At 35.8% G+C, this 20823-nt stretch overlaps 1 long non-coding RNA gene across 4 annotated transcripts in view; it reads left to right on the plus strand.

Annotated features, from left to right (window-relative positions):
- LOC148944211 (uncharacterized) overlaps positions 1-16550 on the plus strand; it is a 59705-nt gene extending 43155 nt beyond the window's left edge. For all 4 annotated transcript variants that reach the window (XR_016142833.1, XR_016142831.1, XR_016142834.1 and 1 more), the window contains 2 exons: positions 5291-5511; positions 16276-16550. This is a non-coding gene — a long non-coding RNA (uncharacterized LOC148944211). The remainder of the gene's footprint in view (positions 1-5290; positions 5512-16275) is intronic.
- Positions 16551-20823: the final 4273 nt, after the last annotated feature.

A 20823-nucleotide genomic window follows, 5' to 3' on the forward strand; every position in this document is an offset into this window, starting at 1 on the left:
TCTCTTTACGCCATTCGGGGATGATTTTCCTGGTGGCTCGATGGCGTGTAATCAATGGCGGAGGGGGCTTTAAAGAAGATAGAATAGACGAGTAATATTAAATCCTGACTGAAAGGCTGTGACTACCAGTGCTACTGTAAAGTATTTAACATCAATTCGAGAAGCATTTCCGGGTATCTCCTTTCTTCGTTAGTTGGGCATTTATGCGTCAACGATAGCGGTCCAGGGGAGAGCTCTTGGGACTAAAAGCTAGTCGTGGGAAAGGGGTCGTTCCCAGGACTGGAACTTCCGTTCCAGGAAAGTTACATTCTTCGCTCATTTCTAAAGGCAGTCCATCTCTCGCCTTCGTCGTAGTTAGTTGTTCTTGTGCTACCTTATTTTCTCTATGTGTATTCTCACGTTATTTAATAAAGACCATGTACCAACGTTTATCGTCTATCTTTGGAATTTACGTAAACCATTACATCTGCCAATACAATAAGGGTATATGGAAAGAACTAAAAAGAGGTTTACAGAGTGGTGACAGCAGAACTTTACAGAGTGGTGGCAAGCGGTTAAAACTAGTGGAGCATATATCACTAGGGGAAAACCTCCAAGTGACATTTGAGTGACCGTTATAAGTACTTACGACATCTCACGCTAAATACTGACAACATATTGAAGAGCTATTTCGCCTGCTACCAAAATTGCTTGTGATATTGAGCCGCGAATACTACAAAAGACTGATAAAAAGGCATCGAAATGTTACGAGGTATTGAACTTTTTTCTATTCAAAGCGCCTTCTTAAGAAACACTTTCTTTTAAATTAACATTTTGAAATCGGCTGTTACACAATGCTTAATATGGATTTCCTCGCGATAGCTTCTACCTACTAATTCAAATTTCTACAACTGAGAGTCTCCGGTGGATTTCTACCTTCACTTAGCCATTTTACGGTTGGTGTTTTTTTTTACCTGATTTTATACAGTTGACGTGTGATCTACATTTGACAGTTTCCAACCAAAATTTAACATTTTGAATTCGATAATCGAAAATCAATTCTCAATTGTGACTACATTTGACGCTAGTGATTTAATTGAAACCAACTACAATTGGATCTGGAAAGGACTATCTTTCGTAAGTGATTTACCACGATTAAACAACCCAGTAAATTTTATTATACCCTTGCTGTTAGAAGTGAAGTTATTGCCCAAAATTTAGCGTCTGTAATTAAAGAACGGTGTTTAAAACAAATATTTAAATTTTTAGAATAACTGCTTTTCAAATTTTAATCTCAATATGTCAGTTTTTATTCCTATTCTCGATCCGGCGGAAACTGGATATAACAAAAAGGTTGCTTTTGATTTTGTAAAACAGTGGAGGGGAAATGGCATATTGCCACCTCTTTTATTTGACTCAAATGATCCTGATTTCGATCAAGATGAACTTTATGATTACCTTCAAAAGATCAAGACATGGGTCCCAACAAACCCTCCAACTCTCCTGAGCACTACCCCAATTAATCCTCCAATAGAACAGCCTCAACAGTCCCAAGTATTAGGATCGCTAATTGACCCCTTTTTTTTTAGTAATAACGCCACTCACAAAGTCAGAAAGTGGAAAAATAATTAAGTTTGTTACAAAATTTGTTACAAAGTTACAAAAATTGAGTTTGTTGCAAAGTTACAAAAATTTCAGTTGTTGTTAAATTGGTCTGATTCAAAAGCTTTGCGTCATTTTTGGCCCATGGTTTGTTTCGCTCCTTTTTTGGGAATCTGGATCCCACGATTATGAATTTGTCAAGTTTAAAACGTGAATTACTTGTAGCATATGCCCCAGGCAAAACAGTAGGCAAAATGGTTGCAGAGTTTGTAGGCGCGATTCAATTTAAGGATGAAACGGTATATCTGTTCTATAAAAGTATACTAAACTTAGAAAGGTCATGTAGGGTGTCCTTAGAAGCCAGTGAGGACGGTTTAGTCCTTGGAAGACTTGCTCTTAACGCATTCAAGGAGGGGATCAGACCGTCCTACAAACGCTATTTGTTAGAGCATAGCGCAGAAATTTTTTGTTTAGGTGATGCGTATAAGGTTGCAATACAATATGAACAGATAGAACAGATAGTGGGGAAAGAAGACACGTCTTCTTTTTCCGATGAATTTCGTTCTGCGCTGACGAGGGTGAAATTTGGACTCAATGATAATGAGAAGGCACTGCGAGATGGTACTGATTCCTCGCAGGGTGGTTTGGCTACCCAGGAAAAGGGAGCTGGTTTTGAAGTCCCGTGGGATGGTACTGATGCCTCACGGGATGGTTTTTTTGTTGCACTGCGAGATGGTACTGATTCCTCGCAGGGCGGTTTGGCTACCCAGCAAAAGGGAGCTGGTTTTGAGGTCCCGTGGGATGGTACTGATGCCTCACGGGATGGTTTTTTTGTTGCACTGCGAGATGGTAATGATTCCTCGCAGGGCGGTTTGGCTACCCAGGAAAAGGGAGCTAGTTTTTAGGTCCCGTGGGATGGTACTGATACCTCACGGGATGTTTTTTTTTTGTTGCACTGCGAGATGTTACTGATGCCTCGCAGGGCGGTTTGGCTACCCAGGGAGAGGGAGCTGGTTGTAATATCTCGCGAGATGAGGTTGATGCCTCACGGGATGGTTTTAATGCGTAGCCCTAATAGTTATGTAGAGATATCAACAGTAGTACTGCCATTTGTTGAACCACAGGCTAGTAGAGAAAAACCAAATAGGTCTAAACCGAGGCGTTCCGCAGCAATAAAACGCCGAGGATTTTATTGGGAATAATATCTTAACGTCATTGCTGCATGGTATGATTTTTAGAGTTTCTGCAATTTCATTTATTTGTCGCTGGTATTTTCAGGATTAATTAGCCTTTCCCGGTCATTCCTTTTGCCCTAATTCAAAGTTTATACATAATCCCAACTTTCCTTGTCCTCATCAAATTCAGGGGTATGGGGAACAAGTCTATTTTAAAGTATACAAAGAAAAATGAAGTGTTAAAATATCCAGTTTCCGACTACTGTTGTTAGTGTGGTTCGTTTATACTATGTAAGTTTTTACTTATGCAAGTATTGTGTAGTGTTTGTATTATGTAATTGTTTACTAGTTCATGCTGTAGAATGTTAGTAGGCGAGAAGTAAATAATTTGGGAAGGGAATGTTTTGAATTTAATTAAAGTTTGGGGGTTTAATGAGAAGGGGATAAGCCAAATTTGGAAAATTTAACTTAAAACAGGGGGGAGAATCTGTAAAGTATTTAACATCAATTCGAGAAGCATTTCCGGGTATCTCCTTTCTTAGTTAGTTGGGCATTTATGCGTCAACGATAGCGGTCCAGGGGGAGCTCTTGGGACTAAAAGCTAGTCGTGGGAAAGGGGTCGTTCCCAGGGCTGGAACTTCCGTTCCAGGAAAGTTACATTCTTCGCTCATTTCTAAAGGCAGTCCATCTCTCGCCTTCGTCGTAGTTAGTTGTTCTTGTGCTACCTTATTTTCTCTATGTGTATTCTCACGTTATTTAATAAAGACCATGTACCAACGTTTATCGTCTATCTTTGGAATTTACGTAATTATTACATCTGCCAATACAATAAGGGTATATGGAAAGGACCTAAATAGAGGTTTACAGTACTAAAGGGAGCTCAATTCTAGTCCTGTTATATCAATGTATAACACATCGTTGTTGGAAATAGCGTAAGACAACGGTTGTAGAATGTCTAAATGCCATTTTTCTGGTTAAAATACTTGTAATATCTCGAGATTTGGCTCAGATATGAATAGTTTTTCAAAGGAGTCTTTTGTTTTATTTTTTAGAAGCCAGAAACGTCGTTTCTGGCTCCTTTTTTACTGTGCCAATTGATCTTACCAAGTGACTGGAAACTCAAGGGTCTAATAGAATAGTATTTTAACTGTGGCTTTTCAGTCCTGTTTGCCAGCTATAGCTCTGGAGGATCTTTATCCTTTTCAGTTTAAAATATCCGTTGTAATTTGAATACTACAACAATTACTCATTAGTTAAAATGATATTTTTTAGTAAAAGGTTTTTGGTTTCATGCAGCTGCTATTATGGCTGGTTTATGGTGTTTTATTGTGGTTCTAATATGGTGTATGCTACTATTGTGGTGATTTAGAAGAATTCATTCCAAGTTCTACGATATCGGTTTTTTTTCATCCATTAGTACCATATCGTTTTTAAAATTGTACGATCATCTTTGCCCCTCTCTCTCTTTTCTGAGATTGGTCCGAACGATCCCCTCTCCAGAAAAATTTCAAAAAATAGTTGTATGGGTCTCTGGTGTTAGTGATATCTAAATATATCGCTAGCGTAAAGTACCTCTAACCATTGATGTACAGTAAAACTAGACTGGCAAGGAAATACCTTTTCTGGAGGGACAATTAAACCCGCCTTTTAAAAAGTTGATTGGTTCTGCTTTATGAAATTTTAGAGCATAAACCAGTAGAAAAAACAAAAAAAAACATTGATTGGTTTTGCTATGGAAGCCCCGCCTTTTAATAAATTAACTCCGCCTTGTTAAACTTTATTGTCTGTTTTTGTGGGAAAAATTTAGCAAGTAAACATAAGTTTTTGAATCGTAGCATTTTTTTTTTTTTTTATTGTTTTTGCTGGTAAAATCTCTGTTTCTCTGTGATAACAGAGAGAAAATTGGCAGACCGAATTTTGTATAAGGTTAAAGTTTATAAAAGAATGTCTATGACTATGACATTGGATTTTGTAAATTCAGGCCTCTTCTTTAATAATAAGGTCTATTATCTTGTATATGAAGACGTATTTTTGTCAAAAATTGCAGCTTGTTGCAATAACATCTTTTGTTAATTAGAAAAAGCACTAGGTGCTTCAACTTTCTTTCAAATGAGCCCTTAAAAAGCTCCCTACGATGTCCAGGTAGCAGTGAAAAAAGAGGCATCAGTGCCACCCATGCAAAAGAAGCGATTTTCCTTGTTGCTCAAGGTGGGAGGGGGGGAGCTGAAACTCTTCCTTATTGAGTTTTCGGTGCAGTTTTTGCTTCCACTCGACTCCGTTTTTGAGGATTTTCATGCTATCTTCGACTTTAAGTGGTTATTTTTTTTCTACTTGACAGTTTTTTTTAAGTATTTATAAATTTTTGGTTATTATGGGCCGTGGTTTGTTCTTCGCTAGGTTGCCCCAAGCAACGAACAAGGGGGAATCACCTAAGCACAAATTGGTAAAACGGCTTAATTAGTAACATGAAAAGTCCTCTTGCCCAAGACCTTTGACTTGTCACATTTTCTGTGATTGTTTGAATGTATTTTCAGAGAGACGGCTCAGCTTGATAACAATCTGCAAGTGCTTCCCAACAATGCCATCTAATTGATGACTTCAAATGGTTACGCCACATCCTGTGAAATATTCTATTGACCGAAGCAATTTTTCGAAAACTATTTAACATATATCAAGTCAACTAGTAATCTTTTCCTTACCATGGTTCGAAAATGAATGGAGGAGAAGAAAAGTTGATGTTAGATGCTTCGAACAGGTAAGCCAAAAACACCGTGCACATGCCTTGGCAGTGCCATCTGTGTAGACGTTTTTAATAGGTGGCGTCGGATCATTTAAAATGTTCAAGTAACCAGAGCGATTGTTCGGGAATTGTTAGTCAGCAAGTGGTCTTTAAGTGTGGTTTGAAATTGAATAGAGAACAAAAAATAAAAAAATGAAAATGAACGTCTAATAATCCGAAAAGGTTCTTTTTTTGTCTTGTTAGGGTTCACTTAAAAAGGCTGGTGTTTTTTTGTTTCGTTTTTGTGTATTAAGAACTGAGGATGGTCTGGCTGAATTTTTTTCCTGAAATATCTGATTTTGTCTTTTCGCTTCGCTTTTTTTTTATTTTTTTTAATTTTTTTAATTTTTTATTTTTTTTTTTTTTTTTTTTTTTTTTAATGGCTCAAAATCACCCTCGGTTATTATTATTTTTTTTTTTTTTTGGCTCATTGAACGTCATGCATTAGCCAGTGTCGTCTTAGAATGTATTTTCCGAACAGGTAAGCTAAAATCGTCTTGCACAAAACGAAAGGGCGTAATACAGTTTTAATCTTGTTATTGTAAAGTGAGATATCCCAATCTGGGGAGTGTTTCCCTGCTCATTTTCAGTTGTACATTTACTTCATAAGAAGAGATTGGCGCTGATTGGTCAAATCACGTTTTAGTAGAATTTGTTCAAAGAACTTACTCAAAGATGTATATCAGTGTTACCAGATGTCTGGCATAAGGTTGCGCCGCCATAAAAGTGTAGATGTGTCGAAAGCGTCATTTTTTTAGTTAAAACGCGTCGAATGAACGATTTTCTAAAAAGAAATGACCCGATTTACAAAAAACTCAATGCGCAAACGCCTCAAAAAACCGCCCAAATGGTGCAAATACGCGCCATCTGGCAACCCTGATTTATCTATTATTTACTAGAGTGTAGTGACATTTTTGTGTATTTTAGTGAAAAAAAGCTTTGCTTTTTGATAAATGTATATTTTTCCCAAAAATTTCCTTTTTATGCTAATGATATTATAACAAAACATGTTGTTAAAATTTTTTTTTTTTTTTTTTTTTTTCAAATTGTTCAATAGGGTCTATTCTATACTGTTATAAGATAAAATGGGTGAAACTGGTAAGCATTCACGGTAGATCCATCTTTTTCTTTGTTTCGCTTATTTTTATCGGCAATGTTTATGGTGCTCATCTTAACTCTTAATCAATTTTCAATATTGACTTGTGCTTTCAAGTTTTGAGCCTTGTTATAAAATCTCAAGTAAGGCACCTGAAGTAATTTTCAACCTTCTTCCATCAAAGAGAATGAGACAGAGGCCACCTTTAAAGTAAAGTTCATGGTTTGCATCAGAGTTCAAATTTTCAGGGCGCATCATTGAAAGAAAAAACCCCAAGGGAAGCAAGTTTCAACGATTTTTAGACATGGGAGGTAAGGGAGTCGCTAACTCTCTCCCATTTCTCCCTTTAGAACATGGCTGTTTTGCCAGGACCTATGTGCTGCCGTGCCTTTTACTTGTTGCAGCCCATGACTTGATCTAAAACCAAGTCAGTTTTATTCTGTTAAACATTAATCTAAAAAAAAGAAAAAAACACTACAAAATGGAGATCTGAATGAGGATTGAGGTGCTTAGGGGTCAATTGAATGGAGTTGAGTTGCACTAGGGTTCAATGAAACTGGGTTGAGTTGCACCTGGGTTCAGTTAAACAGGGGTAGACCTACAAACAATTTTGAGTCACCAAGAAAATTAGCATACCCCCGGAACGATAAAAAAAGAAATTGAGGTAGAGGTATCAAGAAATGCAAAAATTTCGGATGGTGTTTAAGTGGTAAAGGTACCTGAAAAACTCAACGAACAAACCTGCATCCGTAAATCAATTAGTAAAATGGTATTACAGTCTTATTTCCGTTTGTTTAAAATACCATTTTGGTTTGGAGATGAAAAATATAAATCGGTAATGGCATTTGGAGAAATATTTCAAAATAATTTATGCATAAATTTGATAGTCGAATATGAGAATAAAAACTCGAATAAACTCGAGTAAGCAAAAATTTAAGTTCATTCAGTTTGAAACGTTTGCATTATGAACCAGAACAAAAAGTTACTAGGTTTGAAACCTTTTGGGGAAATTAGGAAGGGCAAAACTATTCTTATCATTGGTAATTTAAGCTCAGTTTAAATTCGGCTTCATTGTGAATTCTATTTGTGTCAAGTTTGTCATCTTATATGAGGAAATTTCTAATCATTTAAGTTTTAAATTCGCTCTTATTTTTCATGGAAAACTTTTTTTATATATATTCAATGTCTCTGCATGGCAACCCTATCGTTTATTTAAGTATTGTTGTCGTGGTCGAGCTGATGCAATTTGTTTTCTCTGAAAATTTCTGAGTAAAATGTGCCAAAGGAAAACGGCTTTCTATCTATCTCTTCCCATAAACTAGCAACTGAAAATTGACAATCAATAACTTGATTGTTGTCATCCATTCAGTTGGTTATAAGACAATATGGGATAAAGCAAAAGATTGTATAAGCATTAAAAACAATTCCTGTAACTACTAAGGAATTACAAAAAACTAATTATGAAATTGATTAATATTTAATTAATTTATTAAATTTTAATAAAAATTAATAGATTTTAATAAACAAATTCATAAGATAAATTAATATTGAAAAAATAGTAACTTAAAACTAAATAAACAAGTTACGAAAATAATTAACTAAAATTAAGTTTGAAAAACAAATTACTAAGGTAAATAATAAGAAAAAAAGTTCATGAAGAATAGACTCTCCAATATGTACCCTGACTTTTGATCGATGTAAGGGAATTTCAAACCACCTTGGATATGGTCTTGTCCACTTTGTTGAAAATGGAAACTTCCGGTTCTAGTTAATTTATTATCTAATCCTACCTACATAACATACTAAATATAAAAATGTCTGGTAGAAAGACAAGCTTAGACTTAATGCAAGAGATGAATCACAATAATACTTTGGCTTAGTGTTACTGGGTGAGAGCCACTGCTTCCAATATACAACAGTTTTCTGTAATTAAAAAAAAAAATATTGCATGTTTAAAGTCATTGTTTTGATGTCTGTTTATTTTAATTCTGGAATTTTTGATGGTTTGTACATCAGGAAAAAATAAATATGTTAGCTAATAACCAGCTTCATTGACTTTATCTGCTAAATGCTCACTGCATCAGTCTAAGATCCTCATTCTGTCTGAGCGAACGATCGGGCTTCTTGATTTCTACGTCAAAAAACAACTTCTACGTTTGATTTTGTTAACCTCCAAGTCACAGTTTCTATGTCAGAAAAGTAAGAATTTTAATAAGAGCCAACTCCATAAACCCTGTCTGGTGAAAGACTCACCATACTCGCCTAAGAGCCTAACCCTTTCGCCCCGGAGCCCTTCAAATGACGGATGGTTAATTTTTGCTTACCAGATGCTATATAGTGTGAAAAGTAGTAATCAAAACCATGCTCTTTGTATTCTTGAGACATCTACCGATCTATTGATGTATCACACGTGTTGTCCGGAACATTGCAGTGGACGAAAAGTTTATTAGAAAACAAGTGGGAAAAAGTCTGTTAGAGGTCGGTAATTTCTAGTTGGAAATTCAAGTACGCATGCCATTTATTTGTCTACTTTTGGAATATCATGGAAAATTAGATAGTCGATACTAATCAATGATTGTTCTATTTAGTGACTAGTGCCATCTATGATGAGATGAGATGTTATCCCACAGATTAAATAAGACATATGGATACTTGGTCTTCTCAGAATGTGTTGGTCGGGGCATTGACCCATTTCTGTTTGTCAAAATGTTTCTAGATTAACGCCTTTTTTGTGTATTTTTTTTTATCTTATCTTGGTTTTCTATCTTATCTTAATGCTGGATCGCTAAAAAATTTAACAGTTAAAAAAATAATTGATTTTATTAATTAATTTACTAAAATTTATTAATTAATAAAATAAATATTTAATTATTCTTAAAGATTTGTCCTATAAATTATTTCCATTTTCACCTAATTCACCTATTCGCTTGCTTTTTTCTTCGAAGTTAGGACCTAGGTTAACGCTCTTTTTGTTTTTTTTAATGCTTACTTCATAAGTTTGAGCTTTCTATCTTATCTCAATGCTGGATCGCTCATCAAATCTCACTGAGCTTGTTTTTGATGGTTTGGTATACTCTTTCTTCTTTAAGCATCCATGTTTTGCATATTTAAATTATTTGCCAATACTTCTATCGCCAAATGCCAGCTTATCTTTCACACATGTCTATTCTTAAAACAGGGAAGAGAACACCCCGTCTGTCCGGTCCTTTCAATTATGTTTCTTGCATTTATTCGGATGGGAGAGGGTCTGGTAAACGATTTATTTCTTATTTAAATTTCGATTTAGACGTAACGAGTCATGTTTAAACATCTTTTTTTTTCTGTGTAAGCATATAGAAACCATATCGCCAACGATTTCTATTTCACTGGGATATAGATTCCCTATAACTAATAGCTTTTAGGCGTATTTTTTTTTTAGTAAAGCCTTATAAGTGCGCTGTAGTAGCTGCGTTCCTCTTTCATTCAGTTATTAAATAAAAAAACAAGTTTTTTCATCTGAAAGTAAGGAACAACATTAAAACTTAAAACGAACAAATTATTGTTTATATGAGGGGGGGGGGGGGGGTTGCTCCCTCGTCAATACCTCGATCTTTACGCTAAAGTTCAGATTTTTCTCAATTCTTTAACTGTGGCTCCAGAATCACAAAGGGCGTTTCATTAGAATAAATGGCTCTTATAGGTACTAAAAAAGAAACTTTAGCGTAAAGAGCGAGGTATTGACAAGGGGGTAACCCTCTTTATATACATAATAATGCCTGTTTGTTTTAAGTTTCAATGTTGCTCCTTACTTTCAGTTGAAAAAACTTTTTTATTTGATTTCTGATCGTTTTTTAAATAATGCTGGGAAATCTGGCTCCCTCTCCATGGAAAATTCCCTTCCTTCATGAAAAATTCCTCCATGGAAAGATTCTCCCACGTAACCCTCCTTCCCCCCTCCTACCATAATAATTCCGCCTGAGAACGTGTGTGTACTTCCCATTAACCAATACTATTGTAAACAACGGGCAATGTTCATAACTTGTAGCCCTTCCCCCGCGTACTGTGGGGCGGAGGGGGGTTAAGTCATCCTATTTGACAGTTATTACATCTTTTGACTATTCTGAACAAAATGGTTATCTCAAAATTTTGATAGGGTTATTTTGGGGGGAAAATAAGCGTGGGAGGGGGCTAGTTGCCCTCCAATATTTTGGTTACTTAAAAAGGGCACCAGAACTTTTGATTTCCGATGAAATGAGCCCTCTCCTGATCTTCTACGGTCACTGGTTCAATTGGATAACCCCTTCAAAAAAAAAATTATAATACACATCCGTGATTTTTCTTCTGGCATAAAAATGCAAAATTCCACATTTTTGTACATAGGAGCTTGAAACCTCTACACTATGGTTCTCTGGTAGGCTGAATTTGATGGAGCAATTTAAATTACGATCACTTGATGTTTGGGGGTGTTTCCCCCCTTTTTCAAAGAATTGAGCAAATTTTCTCAGTTTTGTAACTTTTGATGGGTACCATTATATTTGATGAATTTTACATATTTTGAATAAACATTAAAATTTGATTTTTTTTTTATGAATCTATTGTTATCAAGACCTGTTTCTTAGAATTTCTGTTACTATTGAGCCACATCGCTCCTTAATTACAGTTCGTTACCACGAGCTGTTTGATTCAGGGGAGGGTTTGTACATGTGTAACTGATAAGCATCGATTTCAATAACTAAACCTCAGTTTTAACAGGTTAGCAATCATCTATAGGTATGAGTATTTAAACTTACGTTTTAATCTTTTTTCCAATTCTTTGACAATCTCAGTCTCTAACAAAACAGCTTGAACTAGCCTAAATATTAACAAATTAATTATTTTACGAATTAATTGAACTGATAGTCCGTCATATTAAATGCTTATGTCAAATCAATCTCTATGGATAATCGAAGGTGCAAAACGAGGATGAACCTATCCTTCTAGAGCTCATATGAGAATATATTTTTTTTTTAGATGACATCGTAGGTGTGGAGTTGCGAGCATTACTCCTCACGCCCAAAGATTGTAACTGACATTTTCTCGCTTCTAAGATAATTGCCATACCGCTCGCTAAGCTCTTTTTAAAGGGAGGATCAGCAGAGCAATATATGTTGTTGATGACTTTATGGAAATTATTCCATCAATTTTTTACATTGGTAAATATTAGATTAAGTTTAATATTCAACTGTTCCTAGAAAATTTTTCTCAAGTTTCATTCTAGAATCTACCAACATCATTACTTCCCGAATGTAGTTACCTTTCCTGACTTTCAGCTTTAATTCAGTCGTCACATTTTGATCTTCTTTATCTATATTGCCATGCTGATCCTCTTTTTTTTGTGAAAAGCTTTAGGCCCATTCACAATTTCATTATAGTAGTATGGAGATTTAGCTAGTGCTAATTTAAATTTTCTGATTGCCTAAAAAATTTTGAGAATAATTCTGATTGGCTCGAGTTAGTTTTTGTTGTTGTTTGGGGTTTGACGCGTTGGACCAATAGGTCATATGCATTCGTATCACTTGCTTTATCTTTGTCTTCTGTAATTACTAGCTTGATTGGTTGTCACTTCAATCAATATTCACTGAACTAGATCATGTATCACTTAACATGTTAATGGTATGGGGTTATTCACCTGCAGCAACTGCCTACGTTGGGAAACAGGAGTCAAAATAATGCAACTATGCTTTGTCATACAGCAATTAAAGTACGTATATAACACAATTATAATAAAATAATACATTTTTACATTATAACCTGTCACGCACTTCCAGATATAGAAAGTTAATCAGATAAAATAAGGATAATAAAAACAAATAAAGCAATAAATAGGATAAATCTAAAATAAAATAATAAGGGAAGGGGCATCATGGCCAACAAGATTAAAATAATATGGAACCGGTTAATCACCAGCAACAACTGCCAGCATTTATAAAGAGGAACCAAAATAATACAATTTACTTTATCAAACAGCAATTAAAATGCTTATACTACTCAATTATAATAAATACTCGTAATACAAACAACTTGTAACCTGTCACCTAAATCAAGATGTAAACAAATAAACTACAAATAAGACAACTCTAAAATAAAATTAAAAAAATATACACCCAGGAAACATTTTAGGGAATGAACCAAACCAGAAAGACTCCTGTCCTTTGCGTTTCCTTTCTGCTTTGCCAGGGTTGCTAATATCTGCTGACATTTTGGGAGGGCTTGAACCATCTCTATTTAGTTTTTCAACTGAGTTATTCAGGCTACAGTTTGCATTCTGAAAATGTTTTGGTGCTAACTTAGAAAGCAGTTCACAGATAGATGGTACAGCCTGAGTTAGATCAGAGATCTGCTTTGCAACCCCTTCAAACATGGTCATGCACCTCATGTTGAGTTCCTCAACTGAAGGTTGATTAGGAGTCAGTGGAGGGAAAGAGTCTGTGTGTACCATGGGGATGTGTTCTGTACAAGTTGGAAGTCCTTTCTTCAAGACCTCAGCAGCAGTCCTCACGGGGACATTATTGGTGAATGAGTAAGTAACAATTGCTTTCTTTTCAATCAGTATTGGACACTCCTCGAGTTAGCAGCATGGTTTCCATTGCAGTTAGGGCACTTGAGTACCGGATCTTGTTTTACTGTTTTGGATTGAGGGCATTCGTTATGGGTGTGTTGTCCGCCACATAAGAGGTATCTTCTGCCTCTGCAGCAATTTGAAGCCATGTGGCCAAAACCTTGACAATTGAAGCACTATATTGCCCGGGGGATAAACTGCTTAACTGTGTACCTTGCACCCCAAACAGAGATTTTCAGAGGGAACTGAACATCCTTACTGAAGGTGCAAAACAAAGTGATAACTGATGGGATTGGGTTTTTAAAGGCCAATGCCACTTGTTGTATTCTATTGTCAACTAGGACCTCCTTGACAAAATCCTCCAGATGGGTGGTTTCCTCAGATGGGATAAATACAATGTCTTTTCTGTTTCTGATTAAAGCAGGGATAGAGCTAGGACCAAGCACAAACTTTACCTTACATCCATTTACTACTATAACTGAGATAGAAAGTAGCCTATAGCAGAAGCTACTGACTGGTTACTGCTATTCTGATAATAGAGCCATTTGGTCCAAGTCTTTCTAGCATTGAGCCATAATGGCCCCTACACTCATATTTTTGGAGGTGTTCAAACAGTCTTTTTGCAATAAGGTACTCCAAAAGTCAGTGGTTTATTGGTCTCATTTGGACCTTCTACGCCTAGGGCCAGAATCCTTACACTAAAATTGGTAACAGAACCACTAGCTATCCTGTCAGTCATGACAAACATTGATACCAATAAATTAAAAATAAACAGCAAAGTCAAACAAATAATACAAATACAAGCAGAGGAGGATGGCCTCAGTCAATAGTAGCCTAGCCTATATGAAGCGTGCAGCATATATCAGAAGCAGTCACTGCAATAAATGACCAAGTGGGGTTTGAAATGGGTTGATAAGCACTCAAGCAAGCACAGTCAAAACAAGCCAAGCCAAAATTGAACCGCACACAAGTGTACAGGCATTAGGGACCCCAAGGGGAGAGCCCCGGGTAATTAAATCAACAAACCCTGTCACAGAGCTACCCCAACTAGGGTAATAGCAATATTAAATATATTTTGTATTTTTGAAATTCAATTTCTCTTTTATCTAAATTAAATAAAAAAAAGTTTTTTTTAACTGAAAGTAAGGAACGACGAGAAATTATTCCGTATATGAAAGGGGCTGTCCCCTCGTCAACACCTCGCTCTTTACGCTAAAATTTTTTATTGTTTAAAAAAATATAGTTGAGGGAAAGTCAAACTTTAGCGTTAAGAGCGAGGTGTTGAGGAGGGACAGCCCTTTCATATACGGAATAATTTCTGTTCGTTTTAAGTTTCAACGTCTTTCCTTACTTTCAGTTTAAAAAAAAACTTGTTTTTTTTATTTAATTTTTGAACGTTTTTGAATTAATGCAGGTTTTGATTTTGTCTCACCGTACATGAATAATTAAAACAAGATTTTCATATTAATTTTACTTTTATTTGGTTAAATGGCTTTCTCGAAAGTTGTTTAATTTTATTTACGAACGTTTTTATTAGTAATAAATATACGTAATTCACGAATTAACTTACGTAATGAACTTCTATATTCATATATTTTATACGTATATTAGGGGGTTCGCCCCCTAGTCAATACCTTGCTCTTTAAGCTAAAGTTCCAATTTTTTAAAAATGACCCCTTAATCACAAAAGCCGTTAATTAGAATAAATAGCTCTTATGAAAGTACTACACAAATTTTAGCTTAAAGAGCAAGGTGTTGACTAGCGGGTGAACCCAATCATATACGTAATATTTTCTGTTCTCTTTAAGTTTTGATGTTGCTCCTTACTTTCAGTTGAAAAACTTGTTTTTTTTATTATTTAATTTCCGATCTTTTTTTAAATAATGCTGGGAAATCCGGCGCCCCCGTCATAGCAATGTCCCTTCCCCCATGAAAACGTCCTTTATGGAAAGATCCCCCCACATAACCCCCGAACCACCCTCTCCCCCCACTTCCAGAACCCCCCCCCCCCTGAAAACGTCTGTATGCTTCCCAATAACCAATACTATATGTTAACATTGGGTAAAGTTCATAGCTTTCAGCCTTTCCCCCGGGGACTTCGGGGGATTAAGTTATCCTAAAAGACATAGTTATCATATTTTCGACCATGCTGAACAAAATGGCTATCTCAAAACTTTGATCGGGTGACTTAGGGGAAAAAATGTGCGTGGGAGGGGGCCTAGTTGCCCTCCATTTTTTGGTCACTTAAAAAGGGCACTAGAATTTTTAATTTCCGTTCCAATGAGCCATCCCACGATATTCTAGGATCACTGGGTCGATACGATCACCCCTGGGAAAAAACAAAAACACGCATCCGTGATCTTTCTTCTGGCAAAAAATGCAAAATTCCACATTTTTGTAGATAGGTGCTTGAAACCTCTACAGTAGGGTTCTCTGATACGCTAAATATGATGGTGTGATTCATTAAGGTTCTATACCTTTTAGGGGGTCTTTCCCCCTTTTTTCGAAAATCAGCCAAATTTTCTCAGGCGCTTAACTTTTGATGGATAAGACTAAACTTGATGAAACTTATATATTTGAAATCAGTATAAAAATCTGATTCTTTTGAAGTATCTATTGGTATCGAAATTCCGTTTTTTTTAAGTTTCGTTTACTATTGAGCCGGGTCGCTCCTTACTTACAATTCGTTACCCCGAACTGTTTGATTTCATCAGCTTTTTCTTCTTCTTTCCTTGAATTTGTGGTAACTAAATCTTGGCATTAATAAAATCGCATTGCGAATGATTTTTAGCAAACGTTTGCTTTATTATCTTTAATTGTTGATTAAATTTTTAATTTAATTTATTGTTTTTAGTTAATTATAATTAATAATTAATTTTATTTTAATTGTATATAAATAATTAGTTATAATTTGTTAATTATTTTTTTTCTTTAATTCATTTTATTTTTTTTAGTTAAGCGTGAAAATGCAAGATGCGACCCTTAGGTGATAGCGATGACATATTTTGTTGTTTTTATTTATTATTTTATGCATCTAAACTCTTATTTGAGTTATTTCTTTTTTTAGATACATTGACTACTTTGATCTGGGTGATTTGATGGTGCTTAAAAAGGATCTTAAATTAGCAGCAATTTGGGCAAACTGATTAGCTGTCATCCTTAATAATGATGTCGAATTTTGTACAGTTTGAATAGCTCTTTCATTGAGTCTAATAGATTTTTTGATCATTTGCATTGATAGTGATATGGAGAGTTCTAAGCGATATTGAAGATCGAAAATGGATTCTAAGTGCCTTGTTATCTTTTTTTATATATGTTTAGGGTTTGTAATATAACATTTAATGTTTTTTTCTGTGGTGTTTTGTTTCTTAATGCTTTAACTTACGTTTTCAGTGCTTAACGTTGTGTTCGTAACGTTTGTTCGTACATACTTTGGGTTGTGTGCTCATGTGAAGACTGAAAGACCAGCTAAATCAATCAGAAGGAAATTTTATTTGTCAAATCTGGGGGCCATGACAATAGTTTTGGACTATAGACCCCCTCCCCACCCCCCCACCCCCCCGAAAAAAATTACGAAACTCAGATTGGAATGAGGGATTTATCATACCAGGCGACGATCGTTTTTGAGAGCCAAAGGCCCGGGCTTGTGAGCGATGGTTGGTTTACAAAAGTCCGCAAAGTAAGGTATTTGCAGAAATTACCTTTTTTTTCACTTTTTGACAGTAATATCTGCTGAAATATTGGAATTTTTTCTTTACGACGGAGGAATCTGCATAAATTGAGATAATTCGGGTCTTTAGAACTATCATTTTCAAAATATCATTTTTCATCTTAAGACAGCGACACCTGCAGACATAATGGAGGATTTTGATCCCCCCTCCCCGTGGTTTAGAATTTCTAACTAAGGTTACACTGATTAAGTTAAGCTGATACATTTTCTCCTGTCGAAATCAAACAATACGGGGTCTAACATTCCCATTACTGCCCATTTATTTATCCGTTTTCGTCAGCAATATTTCTGCAGAAACTGGACGTCTTTCTTCTTGAGGCAGTGATATCGTTAGAAATAAGAATCTTCTTATTTGACTCCCTCACTGTTTTGATTTCTAACGAAGGGGTGTACTGATAAAGTTAAGCAGACAGATTCCTCTGCTAACTCCTTCAACTAGTGTTTATGGTGGGTTCTAACATTGTCATCGGATCGTCCTTTCATTTTTTTGTTTCTGTCAATAATTTCTGAAACAGTTACCTTTGCAGGTTTTTTTTTATATCCTTTGAGACAAGTTCATAAGCGAAAATAGTGTTTTTTTTGGTCCTTTAGATAATGAATAGATGAAAAAAAACCCAGAAGGAAGTAAAGAGTAATATTAAAATTTAAAACTAACAGAAATTATTCCGTGTATGAGGAGACTGTCTCTTCTTCAACTCTTCTTTCCAGTTCAGAGAATGAATTGGTACTCCAAAATTTTTTGCTGTTTGCTTTACAAAATTTATGCGTTAATTACGCTTTTCATGCTAAATTTTGTTCGTACTGTAAAAAAGCTTTGTTATTCTAATTAAATTCTAATTAAAATTCTAATTAAACGGCATTTGTGTTTCAGGAGTCGTCCTTAAAGAGTTAGGACAAAAACGTCAAACTTAAACGTAAAGAGTAATGTCTTAAAGAGGAGGTAGCCTACTATTTATATGGAATAAATTCTGTTCCTTTCAAGTTTTAATGTTGCTCGTTCCTTTCATCTGAAAAAAATAATATAATTTGTGATCGTTTTTCAAATAATGCCGGGAAGTCTGCCTCCCCTTCTAGGGAGAATCCCTCTGGAAAATTCCACCCTTGTTGAAAATTACACACAGGGGATTTTATCAGAAAATTTTGCCTCAAAAGTCTGTCTCGCCTACTTTCATATAAAAAACTTCTTTTTTTTTATTTCTGATTGTTATTTAAACCATGCCGGAAATCCTCCCTCCATGTAAAGTTTCCTATTAAATCCATCTTTCTTGATGGAAAGATTCTCTTGCAGAAAATACCCCATAGAGAATTTCTGCCATGGACAATTTCTCCCGCAGAAATTTTCTCTCCCACTGAAAAAAATCCATACGACTCCAACTGCACTGAAAATTTCCCCGGAGAATTTCGGCGCAACATCTCCACAAGTAAAATTGAGTCGCCAAAGAGATTAAGACACATAATAATAATTTCCTATAGAAATTGTGCTATTTCTACTGTTTAAAAGTTTCCCAGGAAAGTTCAGCTCTGAAAATTGGCCCTCCCCAAGAAAAATCCTCCCCATTGAGAAAATACCTCCCCTCCTGAAATCTCTATACATCCCAATAACAAGTACTATGTGTGAAAATGGGCAAATTCTATTGCTTACAGCCCCTTCCACAGAGGCTGACGGGTCTTTTCGCCCCTTAGCATTCAGGAAAATTTCATTATAATCTTTGAACAATTTATGCAGAACAAGATGGCTATCAGATTTTCATCAGACGTCTTTGGGGGTAAAAGTTCTTGGGAGGGGTTTGGTTGCCCTCCAATCATTCTGGATTTTTAAAAAGGATGTAAAGAATTTTAGTTTCCAATTAAATGAGCCCCTTTCTAAGTTTCCATGACAAATACTTCCATATCAAATGCCTTGGTGTAAAAACCAAAGATCATAGGCATGGCCTGTGATTAAGAAAATATATAACAATATCAAAAATTTGGAATTTTTTAGCTTATTCCTCCATTAGTGGCACTGGTTTCAGTGGATATATACAACTGAAAATTCACTCATCACCGAGTTACACCAGTTTCTTTTGTAATCCATCCACTCCGCATCTGCCATCTCCTTCCAAACTTATATCTCCCATTCATTGTTGTTACTAGCCAAAATGTTTGGGGGGGGGGGGGAGCTTGAGATTTTACGGACTGGCTGATCATTTTTACCGAATGTTTTTTGTCAATATTTAGCATAATGTCCGTTTCAAATACTATATGTAAAATCACTGCACAAGTCGGTAAAACCGCGGTATTTACCAACCGAGATTTAGATTTTGGTACATATCATTCCACTATTTTAATGCTGTTTATTTAACCAAATAGAAAATTGTGGCCCCATCCATAAAATCATGGCAGGAGTCGGTAAAACTGGCGTGTTTACCAACCAAGTTCAAAATTTCTGTAGATGACATGTCAGTATTCTCTCGATCTTTATTGAACTGAACAAAGAATTTTAGCGGGTCGGAAAAATCGTGGCGCTTCGCGCCACGATTTTACCGACTTATTTTTTTACCGAGTGACCAAAAAATTGGGGGGGGGGGGGTAATCCCCCCTCCCTTAATGCGTGACGGCCCTGCTCCCATAGCAAAACTGATTCCATAGCAAATAAAAACGTCAAATGGAAAATTCCCGTCTTTACGTGGGCGGCACAATTGTCCCCACTTTCACAAATTTCCCACTTTCACAAAGTCTATCCATTTAATTCTACAAGAAAGTCAATGAGCACGGTTATCAGACTTCCAAACGGAGGCTGCAGAGTTTTCATCAAAAGAGCAACCGAGCTTATACTGAGCAATTGTTCTTATGCTCATGGGAAGAGTCACCAGAGTGAGACTGTGCCATTAGATCTTACATAATAATTGTTGCTGTAAGTGACTAGAACTTGTTAGAACTGTTGCTGTAAGTGCTGTAACTAGAACTGTTGCTGTAAGTGCTGTAAGTGACATCTTCGTTATCAGGAGGAGAGCTCACTAGCCGCTTCGTTACATCAACTGGTAATGCTGAAGTAATTATAGGTTTGATGATGTATCTGGACATTCCTCACGCAGTCACATGGGCAGGATTTCTAAATTTAGTAAAAAAATGATACTCAGGTTTTTGTTGGGGATAATAAGTACATAGAAATGTATTGGTCAGCTTCTGAGGCGAACCACAATCCATATTAAAATTCCGTTTTTTAGAGTTTCTGTTACTCTTGAGACGAGTCGCTCTTACTATACAAATCGTTACCACGAACAGTTTGAAAACAGGAAAAATCCCATGGCTTTTTTAATCTAATTTTTTTTTAAAGGCACTAGAACTTTTAATGTTCATTTAAATGAGCCCTCTCGTGAAATTCTAGGACCACTGGGTCGATACGATCACCCCTGGTAAAAAGGGCAAATAAACACGCATCCGTAATCTTTCTTCTGGCGAAAAATACCCAATTCCACATTTATACAGATAGCTTGAAACCTCTACAACAAGGTTTTCTGATAAGCTGAAACTGTTGGTGGGATTTTCATTAAGATTCTATGACTTTTTAGGGTTTTTTCCCCTTTTTTCGAAAATAGGGCAAATTTTCCCAGGCCTGTAACTTTTGATTAGTAAGACTAATCTTGATGAAACTTAAATATTTAAAATCAGTATAAAAATCCAATTCTTTTGATGTGTCTATTGATATTAAAATTCGGTTTTTTAGAGTTTCGGTTTCTGTGGAGACGAATCGCTCTTACTATACAGTTCGTTACCACGAACTGTTTGATAGCTGGCTCTCACCCAGTTGCCTTGAGTTCGATTCCAGGTATGGGAAATTTTTTCTTATGATGGTTTCTTGAGAAATTTCTTAAGAAATAATTTCTTAAAAATTTCATATTAAAA

The sequence above is a fragment of the Artemia sp. Qi Xiang Cuo genome, chromosome 14 (assembly GCF_049724085.1).
Source record: "Artemia sp. Qi Xiang Cuo chromosome 14, ASM4972408v1, whole genome shotgun sequence".
Classification (NCBI taxonomy): Eukaryota; Metazoa; Arthropoda; class Branchiopoda; order Anostraca; family Artemiidae; genus Artemia; species Artemia sp. Qi Xiang Cuo.